This window comes from Manacus candei, unplaced genomic scaffold, assembly GCF_025592945.1.
Source record: "Manacus candei isolate 608988 ecotype Guabito, Panama unplaced genomic scaffold, ASM2559294v1 h1tg000028l, whole genome shotgun sequence".
Classification (NCBI taxonomy): Eukaryota; Metazoa; Chordata; class Aves; order Passeriformes; family Pipridae; genus Manacus; species Manacus candei.
In genome coordinates, this window is record NW_026138076.1 from 9,340,429 (window position 1) to 9,353,246 (window position 12,818).

General features: G+C 41.2%; 1 long non-coding RNA gene across 1 annotated transcript; it reads right to left on the reverse strand.

The window, feature by feature from the left end:
- Positions 1 to 8,411: 8,411 nt before the first annotated feature.
- Positions 8,412 to 11,963, reverse strand: LOC127472240 (uncharacterized). Its single transcript, XR_007904933.1, has 3 exons — positions 11,880 to 11,963; positions 10,637 to 10,799; positions 8,412 to 8,486 (listed from the first exon to the last, which is right to left on the reverse strand). It is a non-coding gene; the product is annotated as an uncharacterized LOC127472240 (long non-coding RNA).
- Positions 11,964 to 12,818: the final 855 nt, after the last annotated feature.

Consider the following 12,818-nt stretch of genomic DNA (forward strand, 5'->3'; position numbering starts at 1 on the left):
GAGCACATGCATTGAGGAAAGGCTCAAATAGTCTCAAGAGTTTTTGGAAAAACTTTGGGAAATCTTTTCAAAAAACTGTGAAGAAAGCAGTGCCCATTGTTCTGTGTGGCTTCTCATGGCCTGGTGAGTGGGGCAGCACCGTGCTTTTGGATTTCTACTGCACAGTTTTGGTTTCTTATTTGTGATTTCAATTTGAGAGACCTGACAACCCCTGCACTGTGTCAGAGTTTGCAGAGTTACTTGGGGAAGTTTTCATTTTGCAAGGAGTGTCTTATTTTCCTTCTATACTTCATAAATATCTAAAAGTATTCATCACCAGGGCTACTAGTACGTCTTGAGCTAATGTATTTAAAAAGCAAAAGTACTGTTCAAATATTATGCTTCCTTTATACATCTGATTTACAGCCATGAGAGGACTGAACTTTCCATTCAGGGACATGTTTTGGGTTCAGGATTTTTAAAAAAATCCACTTTGCAGAAAGAGCAGCAAGCTGGAACCATAAATTATTTCATTTCTCTAAAATTTCACATGCAGAACTATTATGCAAGCTTGGGGAATGCAAAAAAAGAGGAGATATTTTAGGACTTTGGTTCTATTTGCAGAAGAGCTTAGGGTTACTTCTCTCCTTCTTAGAAGTTAAGGGCCCCTTTTGATCAGGGCATCATAGCATCCATCTCTGGACTACAGGAATCAGAGCATTTATTGATTAAGCCTTTTCTTTGGTAAGTCCCTGGGGACTCAGTGAACTGAAATGCCCTAGTGATGTCTCTCATTTGGATTAAAGGCACTCAGCTCCCAGAGTAGTTGATTTTGCTCTACTGCAAAGGAAAGGATAGCAGTGAAGAGTTCTTGTGCCAAACTACCCCTCTCCAAGAGGAAGTTTCCACTTTGGGAAAGACTGAGGCTTGTGTAAAGTACCAAAGAGAGAAAGACAAATACACAAATTGAATGACAACTTTAATAGACCATATTTTCCAGCAATTATTCACCTACTGATGCTTTATCATCTCATGGTTCACACCCATTCTCTCTTTTGAGCCAGTGTTGTTCTTTTGGGTGAGCTCTTGAGTTCAAAAAGCCACTCTCTGCAATCTTTTTAGTCAGAGGGAAGCATCTCTGCCAGTTACAGAGAGGGTCTTCCTCTTTTTTCTTTTCATGCCTGTCAAACCCTCTTCAGTCCTTCTTCATTTCCTAGAGGCTTATGTGAATTCAGTCACTGGGCATTTCCTTTGTTTATTTCTCTTCCCTCACTTGTCATGGGCAGAGATAACAGACAAGAGTTTTTCTCACTTTTAAGAGGGAACCCTGTGAATGAGAAAAAAATTACAGTAATTCTTCATTGTCTGGTTTCCCTATCAGCAAATGTGCTGTTTTTCCTTTCTCCAGAACTTTGTACCAATTTTAAGAGATTCTGTGAGTGATAATTCCATTGTACCACTGAAAGTAACTCTAAACAGTGGACAGTAATACCATACCATACCATACCATACCATACCATACCATACCATACCATACCATACCATACCATAAAATATTCTTTCTTGTAGTCAATATTGTTGTCTTGAAGGTGGGTGGCGAGTCCAGCAATATAACTGAAAACCACAAGAACTGTATTTGAACATAACTTGGTTAGGAGAAGAGAAACCAAGTGTCAGGGAAGCCATGGGCTCTCTGGCAGACCGGCTTGCAAAGTGAGCTATGGATTGCTGGCAGACACTTTGAGCATGTTTTGGGGAAATTTTAACTGGGAGCATTAGGAGAGTGCGTCCTGCTGTACCATTTCATTACACAATCACAGTGTTTCATCTGCTTCCTTCTCCACTCATCTGCTTCCTCATTCAGAAAGGATGAACTTTATGAAATGATCAATTCTTCAGTCTTTGCCTTTAGATATTCCAAAGGCACCCCTATACTTTCTTTTTCTGTGTATTTTTTTGGAGCTTATTCCAAGGAAACATTTGATATGTTAATGGGACTTTCTGTGGCTTCTATCACTCCAAATGACTGGAATAGATCATCTCCAGCTTATAAGAGAGATGGTGTAAAGGGGATGCAATATAGGTCTGTGAAATCTTGAATGGAATGGAAAGAGTGAATCTTTTGTTCACTGTCTCTTCTGATTCAAGACCTAGAGGTTCTCCAGTGAAGCTGGTAAGAGCTAGATTGTAATCAAACAAAAGGACATGGTTCACCAGGCAGCAGCTGAAAGATGTGTGGAACTTCCTCATTTTCAAGTGATGTTACAGATGAAGCAGATCAGATAAGTTTCAAGACAGACACTTGGAAGAAGGATCTATTGAGAACCACTAGACAGATACAACACAACAGACCCAGGAAGCCTTCTGAGACAGAACCTTAAGGAATACTTGTATGCAGGTGTCATACAGGCTTGCCCTGTCTGTACCCCTCTGTGCTACATTTGATTCGGTCATAAATCCAGTATTTTCAGAGAACTATTTAGCTGGCACTGCTTAGATGCTTAATTATTAAAAAAAAAATCAACTGTTAAGAGCACTGAAAGTATTTTTTAAAAATAATAATAATGATATTCTTTGGAGAAACCTTAACGTTTTTCTCAAAATTTTCTTGCCAAAGTGTTTATGAGAAAGGAAGAAGTCTGTAAGTCCTTTGCCTTCACGTGTTTCTTTGTTCTAATACACAAGCATGTCACTAGTAAGAGATGCCTGTGCCATGACCACGAGTGGGCTGACGCATTACTATCTAGCCTCACATTTGGCTTGCGAACAATACTAGGAACTGAGCCCATAGAAAATATTTCACTCTTGCCAGCCTGACACATTGTTTGAGCTGGGAAATTGAGACAAACTGCTACATTCGTGGTTAAAAATAAGAGGCCTTTGAATTTTCTTTCTGTCTGAACTTTCCACCAAGGGTTGACTTTTGTCATTTTGGTACATCTTTTGAGGTCTGAATATAGCTTAGCTTTCATGTCGGGCTTTCTGCACTTAAAGAATTTTGCAGCAGTGGAACAGGTTCAGACCTGTTAATAGAGGAAATGTAAAATGTGTCTCAGTGAACCAGACTCCAGCATCCTACCATGCCCTAACGTGCAGGTTTGGTTGTGATGGGGGCCAGATGCCTCAGACCAAGACAGCTCCTTTCTCCTGGAAAGCGTAATCATGGTTCATATTTAGCTCTAGAGCACCACTGACTGCAGCCACACCTGCGTGGAATATATCCCAGATATTTTGATTTTGCATCCTCCACGAATCCCTCACAATGAATGACTCAGCCTTTCCACTAAGCAACAAAGGCATTTAGGAGGTCACAGCTCACTGGTACACTCCAAAGATTGTTTCAATATGATAATGACAAAATCAGTTAAATTGCATGTGTCCAAAATACAGTACTGCAAAGGATCAGGGATATTTACAGAGAAGGATTTGTACAGAAGGTAACCTGTTGTGCTGTGCTTGTTATTGTCAAGCCCTCAATAAAGAAATTCTCCATGATGGTAGCTACATGTTCAGATATTATTTCTTCATTTTAATTTTGGTAGAGAAATACAGTTGTTTAAAAGTATTATAAACCTGGCAACATAGTAAAATAGTTCCATTGCTGTTACTTACCGTATTCTAATACCTCATCTTAGCATTTTGATTGAAGTCAAATACATACATACATATATATATGTATATAAAAAATACAGAGAAATATATGTCAGTGGACACTTGCAATGTGGTATATGTACTGGCACACTCATAGTTATTACATGCATTAACGAAACCCAACACTGAATCTTGTAAGTTTGCAACTTACCTGAATTACAAAGGGACCTGAGGGATCCTGATGCTGCAAGCTTTTAATTCCCATTGATAATAGGAGTAAATAGGGAGTATGAGATCAGTTTTTGGTTATAGCATAGCACCAATGTATTGCTTGTAATGTATTGCTTGCATTGGAAATGTTCAGAGTGTGTAGAATTGCAACTTGAATGAGGAGGAAGCTAGAAAATATATTCCTGGGGCAATGTTCTTTGACTTGCATAGTTCTTCCTCCCCAGTGTTGACCCTTTTTGCTCTGTGAAACCACATCTGGTTTCATCTGGTTGAGCTCAACAAGACACTTTCTGGCCTATACTGAAACTATTGCTATTTCTTTGGTCATTTTAAGGTTCTCTTTCCTGAACTTCTCTGAGGATGTGTTATCTTTCTTCGCTGTGACAGACTTATTCTGAGTACTCTCCATAAGGTCTCAGCTTAGACAGTTGCATAAATATCTCCAGGTAGGCTTTTCTTTTCATCTTTATTCGGCAGCTGATGAACCTGGAGTTACTGAAGAAATTCTTCCTAGTCTCTTAAGCCCCTTGTCTTTATTGCCTTAGACTTCTGCTAATTGAGACCTTTTTTTTATGGCAGTTCAGTACTACTGTGCATGCCAGATATCTTCTTTCTATCACCAGTGTATTTGATTAATTATTTATTTTATTTGGACATAATAATTAACAGAAATTATAAATGGTGTCAGTCTCTAATCCACAGTTACACAAATCATCCCCTATTGCCTGAGCAGTCTCCTGTAAGTACAGCCATTGCTGTTGCTCTCCAGCTGTTTTTTTCCCTCTGATTTTCCTGCATCATCACACTGATTTCCATATAATATCATGTCAGTCACTTTACTGAAATCTATATGGATTTCCTTTATTGCAATTCCATTCTCTAAAAATATGGCATATTTTAGCAAAGGAAAATACCACGTTAATTTGGCACAATCCAGCTTTGGTAAGTATGTCTCCAATTTTTATCTTTCATATCTCTATTTCTTTCACAAAATGTTGAGTTCTTGTAGACAGTTGAAATCATCCAAATACATTTCCGTGCATCACTTTTTTCCTTAAATACTGCTACTTAATTTTTTATTCTTTTAATCATATGGTATTGCTGTCTGGTTTGTAAATGCATTAAAACTCTTACCACTGGATTTATTATTTCTTTTACTGGGCCTCCTTGAGAGCTGAGCTCTTTGCCCTTTAGTTTCATCTTGCACACAACAATTTTTCTTTCCACGCCCATTCTCGTGAACATCTTCGGTTTTACCTGTGTGTGCTGCAATATTATCATTACTCATGCTGAGCCAAATAATTAGCCAAATAGTTTGGGGTGGGACCAAGATTACCTTTAATTACGACCACATCTGTGATTTATAAGGCACCCACTCCTTTTTTGTTGTTTATATGGCCAAGGTACCTCTTACTATTTGCTTGAATTTCTTTGCTGTTTTAGTCATTATTGAAAAGCAAAGATCCCAGTCAGCTTGGTGAATGTTGTGATAATATTAGGAGGTAAGCAAATAATTTAATAGGGAAATAATGGAATAAATTTGTACTGAATTTTTTTACACCAAATAGTTCATCAAGATCCACCTACAATTAGAGGGGTGAATCTCAGTATCAAGCCTACTGACTTGTGGTTAGTGACCTGTCATTTCAAGATCAGGGTATTTTCCTTTGACTTTGCTGACAGCCACCATAAGAGGGCTATTTGTCTGCAACCCCTTCCAGGGAGTCTCCTGCCCACTCTTCCTGCATAGCTTGGTCTTATAATCCATTGAGGTTTCTAAACAATATTTTCCCAATTTGCCTCTGATTGACAAACCCTATAATAATCTAGCAGTGGGAAATCTAATGATGGTTCTTCTTGTGGACTTCAGCAAAAAGGTATGCACCTTAATTAGGCACTGAGAAACATGCTCCAGGAAAAAAATAAATTTTAATTTTCTTTTGGTTTCCCTGCAGGGCCTTTCCTTTTGCTCATCCTTGCTGACAGAGGCCACAGTGGCTAACTCAGCTCTTCCTTGGGGTTTGTTGGTTTCTTTGAGCAGGAGACCACAGAGAGAATGTTTTACTCAGTCCTATGCATTATTTATTATTTTACCACTTTTGGGTAAAATCAGCCCTCGTTTGATATAAAAAAATTTACCATACAAGAATTCAGAAGAAAAAAAATCATGACACGGAGACAAAAAATAATACTGGTCTTGAAGAAAGCAGATCAATAAGTGCTGGGATTGGTTACACCCTAAGATTTACTTTATGGTATTCTCCAAATACAAGAAACTTCTTCCACCGTGGAATGAGCAGGGGTTCCGCTTCAAGTGCTCCCAAAATCTCAGCAGGAAAATGTCAGTGCAGAGGTCAGAGCACGAACATACCTCTGCTATCTTCCCACTCACAGGTACAGCAAAAGCTGTCCCACTAGAAACTCTCTGCACACATTTGTACCCTCTCTGAGACACCTCCTCAGGGATGAGCCCTGAGCTACCAAAGCGGTGACCGAGGTCTATCGACCTCAAGTCCTTTGGAAGGACTTAAGTCCTGGTACAGCACCTTGGGAAGGCTCTTACGTGCTCGATTCCGACTCAGACATATCGTGATGCCACTAGATGGCGATGGATACCTTCAGTACTGTTCAAAACAGCCAAATGCTTTCTCCAAACAGAGAATATCAAGGGAAAAAAAAACCCCTACGATGTAGGTTTTTAATAATACAGTGATACGCCACTTTGCAAATGATATATTCTCGTTTTCTCTCCAGACTCAAGTACCAAGGTAATCTCACAGGTTTCTTTGGTAATTCTTTTGTTTGCATACAGTATTTCTATTACTCCAACCACCTTTAAAACTGGTCACACATCTTCCTTTCTTGACTGCAAATCTTAATTACTTTTGTTAGTATTAGCATATTATCTTCAGACAGAAGCAGAGCCTTGTTAAATACAAGCCATTAATAATTCAGCATAAACCTAATTTAATTGCAAAGTTTGGTCTATGCTATGTGTATACCCTCTCTCCTCTTCAGTAACAAATTTTCATACAAATCTAAGCAAAAAAATAGTTAAAACATACTAGCTTTTCCAGTATGCATGTAAATACAGCACTTCAAACTTCCAACACATTTGAAACTTGCTGACTTTTCATTTAATTTCATTCTGAAGAAGATTTGGTGCTTTTTCCTGCTAAAAAAGGTGCAGAGAGAAAACTGTCTTAAGAACTTCTTGAATGCAATGAAGTCTTTTTCCTTCCAGCATTGGCTTGTTAATAAAGGCATGTTGAGAGAGCTCTCAGCAAATTTAGAAACTTTTTTTTGAATGACAGAAGAGAAGATTGCTTCATACGGGTGGAGACATATAAGGTTTCACTCAATGTTACCCAAGTGAATGAAATCACTGCACTCTGCAAATGAACATTAATCATGTATCTTCTTGACAACAGAAAATCCTTTCCCAATGTTCTGAGACACTTCAGTTTCACCACAGCATTTTAAGTATGTTGAGCTCAGCAGTTTTTTCTAAAGAGCAACAAAGCTATTTCCAAGTGATGGATAAATGTGAAATACTGGTAGCTAACTCCATGACAAAACTGACCTTGCCTTTTTTAATGAACTATACACGCAGATATGCAAAAAATGGAAGAAGCAAAGGATACTAGGCCTGTGGAAAGTACTCAGATACCATGATGATGAGCTTAGTGTGAATACTCAAACATTATATGGGTTGTCCAGGCCCAGAAGGTGGTGGTCAGTAGCATGAAGTCTAGCTGGAGGTCAGTGACTAGTGCTGTGCTCCTGTTCAATGTCTTCATTAATGACCTGGATCATGGGGCAGAGTGTACCCTCAGCAAGTCTGCCGATGACACCAAACTGGGAGGAGTGGCTGATAGACCAGAGGGTCATCCAGAGGGGCCTTGACTGGCTGGAGAACCTCAAGAACTTCAACTAGGAGAAATGCAAAGTCCTGCAGCTGGGAAGGAACAACCCCCTGCACCAGTCTATGCTGGGGGCCACCCAGCTGGAAAGCAACTTGGCAGAAAAGGGACTGAGGGTGCTGGGGTGGACACCATGTTGAAGCTGAGCCAGCAACAAGTCCTTGCCGTGAAGAAGGCAAGTGGTATCCTGGTCTGTGTTAGATAAAGTATTGCCAGCAGGCTGAGAGTGGTGATTATTCCCTCCTACTCAGAAGGCCAGGTGTGAGGCCACATCTGGAGTCCTGGGTGCAGTTCTGGGCTCCTTACAAGGGACACCTGGACATAGCAGAGTCCAACAAAGAGCCACAAAGATCAAGGAACTGGAGCCTTTCTCCTGTGAGGAAAGGCTAAGAGTTGGGACTATTTAGCCTGGAGAAGGGAAGGTATGGAGGGTGGATCTTACTAGTTCATATAAATGCCTGAAGGGAGGGTGCAAAGAGGACGGAGACAGGTTATTTCCAGCAGAGCCCAGTGACAGGACCAGAGGCAGTGGGCACAAACTGAAATGCAGGAGGCTCCATCTGAACATCAGGAAACAATTTTGGTTTAACTGTGAGGGTGACTGAGTACTGGCACAGGATGTCCAGCAAGGTTGTGGAGTCTCCATCTTTGGAGATACTCAAAAGGTGCCTGGACACAGTCGACTAGGTGGCTTTGCTTGAGCAGGGGGCTTGAACCAGATGACCTCCAGAGGTCCCTTCCAACCTCAGCTAGTCTATTATTCTGTGATACAAAATATTTATTACAACAATAACATTTGAAAAGAGTAATCAGTAAATTAATTATTAAAATTATAAAGGTTGAAGTACATACTTGTTCACACATTTTCTAGCCACATGATATGGCATGAATACCAGCCTCATTAGGAATCTGTGCAGTATCCTAGAATTGCTCTGGCTCCAGAGCATAAAACACATGTTTTAAGAAGGTTGTGGTCAAGATGTTAACATCTTTTTTTTTCTGTGCAGAAAAAGAACAGGCATATAAATTCATGCCAAAGAGCTACATTTTATACTTGATGATACCAAAGATAGATGTGCTTTCAATGGCAGAACTTACTTGGAATTTTGCCTGCCTTTCAGGCAGGCTTGTAACTTGGTAAGAAGACTGATCTACTGATTGTGGGTCTCTCACCAATGATATTTTCAGCAGTAAATACTTTAAAAATTGTTTATAAATACTTTTAAGCATATTTACACACAGATGCTTTTATAAAGCTCACTGCTGTTTAGTTTCTAGAGGAAAGGTACTGACGATGTGTGCAGAGCCCCTGACTGTATTTTTGAGTTTCCAAATAACCTAAGTCAACTCTAAAGGCATAAATGTATTGTTTCATGACTGCTGAGGCCAGATGTACTCAGAGATATCTTTTAAAAATAACTGAAGTTACAATGTTGATTCTTTTAGTAGAACCAGACAAACAGTTTTGACACTAATTCTGACAGGGACATATTATGACAGGGGAATATTTCTTCCACTCTGTGTTCAATGTTTGCACATACTATACAGTAAAATGACAAATGATATTTTCTATTCTGTCAAAGGTTTAGATAAACACTGCCTAACACAAACATGTGTGGGCCTGCTGAACACCTTCTTTGAGAAGTCTGGCAGGCAACAACCCTTCTGCAGGAGAATAAACAAAGCTGCCTAAAACCCAGTCTAGTTTTCCAGGCGTGAAGTTAAATATTTGCTACAAATGTTAACTTCCCACCATGCATCTGCCCATCTTCATGTACTATTCCCCCTAAGGGATTGTTCTCTCAGGTGAAAAGTGAAATAAAAGTTTCAAAATCGGACAGTGTTACCAGATGTAAAGACAACAATTCAGCAAATCACAGCTGTGAGAAACTAACCACAGGGATGTCCATGCTAGGAAGCTCAAAGGCCATCAAAACAAGGCTCCTGTTGGCCTTTTTCTAGGAACCACTTGTCAGGGGGATGTGTGCTGAATTACTTGAGTGATATGGGAGCCTTGCTTAGGCTTCTTTTCCTTTGGAGGGAGTGCTCCTCATTTCCTCTCATCGCATGCGTTAAGAGCCTGCCTCAAGTCAGAGAAGAGAAGCACCCACGCAGGTCCTGAGATGTGGAAAATACTGCTGCAGAAAGGCTGCTTTTGCCTTCCCTCTGTGTGTGTGTGGAAAAGACAGCATGGGTGCAAATTGCAGATGTTCAGAAAAAAAATCTGCCAAAGATCTAATTTCACATGCAGAGGAACTTCTCTTGCTCTTGTGACACAACAGAAAGGTTTCATTTTTGTGACATTACAATCAATCAATGTTATTTGTGTATAATCACCATGGGGCCTCTGCTCGGGTGTGGTCTCTCACATCTGGCCAGTGCAGGCTTGGAATCTGATGACTGAGAAGCTCAGGGGAGCCTGTTATTGACTTGTTATTTAATAGGATGCTTCTGGTCCAAGACTTGCTGCTCCTCAGTTCCCGGAACATGAGGACACTCAATGAGAAAGCAGGATCATGGTCTTTGTTATTCAACCATAGACTGTGGTGACTATTAAGCAGTTACTCCCTTTGTTCATCCCAACTGCCTTTTCTCTTTGTAAAAATAGCAGATGATTTGGCCGTTCTGAAACCTTTTTCTCACATTCCCTCCCACCTCGTCCACACACCTATGGGGAGTGTATCTTGTAGGGAGAAAAAAGCTGCTGGGAGCAAAGTAATGGTGCCAGCAGGGGGCAGAAAGTTGGAGAAGGGAATCTGGGGGACAGACAGACCATAAAATGGGTTGAGGAAAGAGGAAGGGAGAAGGAAGAAAAAGAGGAGGGAGGATGCAGGCAGTGCACTGACCACTGAAGAGCTCTCGGAGCTGCCCCATGACATCCCAGAGGAGACCCTTAAACATGACATAATCACCACAGCTGCAGTTGGGCAGCAGCTCCCAGAAGCCTGTGTCTGTTTCTGGTCCTGGTCCTTCTCCACACTGCCTATGTCTCCTGGCAGAGCCCTTTGTCACAGCCCCACTTCACACTCTGTCACACTCCAGCTCCAGCCACCAGTCCCATCCTGATCCCAGTAGCTGCAGGATAGAAAGGATTAAACTTGTATTGCTACAATAAAAGCAAGATTAATGCAAGTGACTGAAGGTTTATTGTGCCACTGACATTTGGTCTGAGGAAGAATATTCTTAAAGACGAATAAGAATGCTTTATTGCATGGTCCTGCTATAAATGTTCTAATTTAAAATAAACTTTCCTGCATAGGTTAAGACCCACCAACCACTGAATTGTCAGCAGTGTCACTGAAATGTCAGTGTCAGAGAAGATCCTTACTGTCAAAAACCTTTATAAAGTTTTGTTTGCCTTTCGAAGGACTGTAAGTTCTGTTAATAAAGTAACTGTGCTCACAGAATATATCTGGATTTCTTTAAGACACTTGACTTTGTACCAAATTGTACAGGCCTAAGAAAGAATGAGCTGGATTTACAAACTGGTTTACAGACCAGTCTTCAAGAGTTGCTATTGATGGTTATTAATGTGGTGTCAGTGAGCAGAGTACCAAAGGTCTCAGCTCATGGGCCAAAACTGTTTTTTAGTTTTATAACTATGAGAATTATACAAAATCTGTGGCAAAGTCTGCTGCTGATAAAAAAAGTTTCTTTTTTGCTAGCAGATAATGAAGACAGATTACCATAAGAGTAATTTAAATTGCTTTATTAAAAGATACCAGCTTAGCAGTATTTTAATACTTAAATACTTAAGGTGATATTGGTTTTGGGGAAACAATGACAGAAATTGTATTTATGGATCAAAGGCTTGGATTTTGGTGAGGACCTAACAGTAACAGTGGATAACTACATAACTACCTCAGCATAAACTCTTGAGTAATGCTGTACATACAGAGACTATAATCTTTGAATGTGTAAGGGGAGAGTACTGCATAAGGCAAGGAATCGACCCCAGTCTTGTCCCCATCCATAAGGATGCTGTATGGCAGCAGCTCTAACACCCCAGCAGTGCGTGCACCATACCTAACACAACCCAAATCATTCGGAATTTACTGCCCCTAAGCTTTGCACCTTCTCAGCACACCTCACAGGCCTAAGCACCTCAGTCTTGTTTCCTTTCTTCCCTCCCTGAGCCTGGTAAATGCTACTCACTGTAGTGCCAGTCCCTGCAGAGCTCAGCCCTCCTCTGGCCCACGTGCTGGTTGCTTCCTCTTGCCAGCAAGTGCAGGCTCCAAAATGAAGCTGTTGAGTAGGTAGAGCTTAGGAAGAGGAAAAAACTTGTGAAGGGATGTCACAAAGGGCACTGTCTCTCAGTGGCATGGGGAAGTGGGACGCAGAGCATCCCCACAATGCCTGCAGATGAAGTTTGGAAACAGAATGTTCCAAGACGCAAAATGTCCCAGGCAATTAGACGAGGTGAAGGGCAGAAACTGATGCACAGGATGTTCCATGTTAATACAAGGAAGAATTCTTTACTCTGTGAGGGACTGTGCACTGGAACAGCTTGCCCAGAGAGGTTGTGAAGTCTCCTATTCAGGAACTGTCTGGACACAATCCTGTGCAATGTGCTCCAGGATGACCCTGCTTCAGCAGGGAAGTTGGACCTGATAACCCCCTGTCACTTCCAACCTTACCCATTCTGTAATTCTGTGACAAACCCCCTGGCTCCACTAATTCCTTAAACCCAAAAGTGTAAGAGTCTTGCTATAGATAGCAAGGTCATGTCAATTTTTAAATGAATATGCATTTATTTATGTAACATGAAAGGCTCAAGCGATATTCAGTTCACATGTTTGTCACACAGGGCGGGCCCAACACCACCACCAGGGCCTTGGACAAGGGCACGCCTCGTATCATTTAGAGGTTTTGAACATTTTGGGAAGGTAACCCGGGGCTTCCCGTACAACTCCCTGTCTGGGATCTGCGGCCCCCACGACACGGACGGGAGGCCCGGCCAGGCCAGGCTGTTCCCTCAGCAGCGAGACTGCCGAAGGAGCCTCTCAGACAGCGCCCGGCGGGGGTGCGGCAGACCCTGCCCTGATGGGCCCCAAACCGCCACCGCCACATCTCGCCTCCTCCCGTCTCGCCCCA